Source organism: Prionailurus bengalensis, chromosome A3 (genome assembly GCF_016509475.1).
Source record: "Prionailurus bengalensis isolate Pbe53 chromosome A3, Fcat_Pben_1.1_paternal_pri, whole genome shotgun sequence".
Taxonomy (NCBI): Eukaryota; Metazoa; Chordata; class Mammalia; order Carnivora; family Felidae; genus Prionailurus; species Prionailurus bengalensis.
Genome location: NC_057354.1, coordinates 7,444,629 through 7,447,215, shown reverse-complemented (window position 1 = coordinate 7,447,215; position 2,587 = coordinate 7,444,629). Strand labels below are relative to the sequence as shown.

The 2,587-nt window shown below is 41.6% G+C and overlaps 1 non-coding gene across 1 annotated transcript; it reads right to left on the bottom strand.

Annotated features, from left to right (window-relative positions):
- Positions 1-2,155: 2,155 nt before the first annotated feature.
- LOC122467449 lies at positions 2,156-2,346 on the bottom strand. Its single transcript, XR_006292971.1, has one exon. It is a non-coding gene; the product is annotated as a U2 spliceosomal RNA (small nuclear RNA).
- Between the last annotated feature and the right edge of the window lie 241 nt (positions 2,347-2,587).

The window sequence follows — 2,587 nt, the reverse complement described above, 5'->3', positions numbered from 1 at the left end:
CAGAATAGGGTCCTTAGATTGAGGTGCCTAGAATTTGGGAAAAATTATGAGCTTATGGATACAATGGTTCAAGTGTTGTTTCCCAAAGGCTAATCTTTAAAATGGCTGCATTTGCAGTGTTTTGAAAAACTAGCTGAAATACACATCCCAGGAACTGTCTGCTAACTGTGGTCCTTAGGTAGATTTGGATTGGATTCTGAAACTCCATAGATTTTCTTTTAAACTTTCTTCATTCTTTGAAGTGCTTCCTTCCAAGATTTGGAAACATTACTTTTGAGGTAAGGAAAGCCGATAGTACTTAGGTCAGATCGTTGAGTCCATTGGGGCGGGGGGGGGGGGGTAGTATAATAAATATAATAAATAAGAATTTAAAATGGAGAAGAAACAAGTTAGGGTTGATTAGTAATTGGTAGGTGAATTCATTATGCTAAGATCACATCTTTCATCTGCGAGAGCTCCCAGTATGGGCAGTGGTTTGGCTTAGTCACAGAGGCAACCTGAGGTAACGTGACATGGTGCAATGCTGGGTCTCAAGTTAGGGACTGGTTTAGCTCCAGTCAAGCATGTGATTCTGAGTAAGCCACTTAACTTCTCTGAACCTCAATTTCTCATCTGTAAAGCCGCGTGATGATAATAACTTTTTCATAGTATTTTTATGGGAACGCGAATAAATCATGCAAGGAAATGTGCTTTGAAAACTGCCAGTAAGTTATAGAAGTTCAAGTTCTTACTACTAAGAAGTAGCTGGTTATAAGGACCACTTGATGTTAAAGAAGATTGAAGTGAAGTAAGGGAACAGGCACCTTACTTTCTCTTTAGAACAATATTGCTGTTGTTCCTATTTATTTGGGGTCATGGATCTCTTGGAGAATACGATTGCAGACACAGATCCTCTTTCTGAACATTGCCCAAGTATATAAAAAAAAAAAGGAAAAGTTTCAGAGTTTTCAAAGACTGTTGGTGCTTATGATGGCTTAGTTTAGGAACACTGTCTTCTCTTTTAATGTGCTGCTTTCTTGATTTGTTTCTCTGAATCACTTGAGTGTGAGCTTCCTGAGTTCATGGACACAGACAGCTGTGCTCTCTGCTTCAGGAGTAGCACTGATAACAGTGTCTGGTCCATTGAAATAGGAGCTCCATAAGCCAAGTTAACACATCCCCTGGTGACTAGACCACCTCCTGGAGGGCGGCTACAGGCAGATACACACACAACTGCTAAGAAGCATCGGTAAGATGTGTGCCCAAAGTGAAGCATGCTGCACCCTGTAAACATTAAGGGGAAATGGTTGGGGGGGGGGCCTTTGAGCAGGGTCTTGAGAATGCATTTCAAATGTAGGAGTCAGAGAGTAAATTTGAGAGTTATGGAATGGCTCAAGAGAAGTATAGAAAAGATTCATAATATGTCAGAAGTTAAAAAAACAGCTACTTTTAACTAGGGTTGGCTCACGCCCATGCTTTGTTGAACTTCCGCCATGTTTTTAAAATGAAAAATTTTTCTTAAAAATAGGAAGCTCTGCCTTTTCTTGAGGAGAGAGATGTGGTGACCAAGGCTGACCCCATTGATGAGGGAGAACAGTAGCTGAGCCCTTGGATGAGGTCTGTGATATGCCAGCCCCCTGCCACGTTGTCACTCATTTGTGGGCTAGCTTGGTCTACCCAGTCACTGAGTTTTGTACCTGGGTTCAGGGTCCTAGAGACCACTGGACCTTGGATGCCTGCACCTTTATGACAAGGACATCTACAAAAAGACTCCTGTGGTAGAAAAATCAGCAGGTAGAGTGTTTGTGTGTTGGAAGCTTGCCATTGAAGACCAATAGTGCTGAAGTAGGTGAATTTAGAACGGATATATTTTTAAAAAGATCGCATGATGGAAAAACACTCCTGTGTAATTAGTACGAATGATTAGGAATTCAGTGGTGGTGGGGGAGGTGGACATGATCGTTGTAGGTGAACACTAGGAAGGGGGTGCTGCAAATTATGTTCAGGTGATTGCATTGAGAACATTGTTGTTTTCTTGTTTTAGGAATTTTATTTGGTTCTTTTAAAGTTTATTTATTTTGAAAGAGAGAGAGAGAGAGAGAGATACCAGAGTAGGGGCAAAGAGAGAGGGAGAAAGAGATTCCTAGGCAGGCTCCATATTGTCAGCATGGGGCTCAACGCGGGGCTCAAACTCAAGAACCATGAGATCATGACCTGAGCCGAAACCAAGAGATGATGCTTAACTGACTGAGCCACCCAGACGCCCCACGTTTTAGGAATTTTAATCCTTCAATTCAATAATTGTGTTCATCTCTCATGGACTCACAATTTCTACACTTGATCTTAGCCAAAAGGCCGAGAAGCGATTCACAATTTCTGATACATCAATCACATTAATTGTCTTCATCATCATCAAAAAAAAAAAAAAAAAAAAAAAAAAAGTTCTGGTGAGGCTCATCACCCAGCCCCAAGCAAGAGAGAAGACAAGACACAGGAGAAAGATTGAAAACCTGAGCAGCCAGGGCTAGCGGAAGAGAAAGTAATTTGCTTTGACCCAGGCGATAAATCCTCCGGGCAGTAATGACCATCTCTTGACACAGGTAGTGAC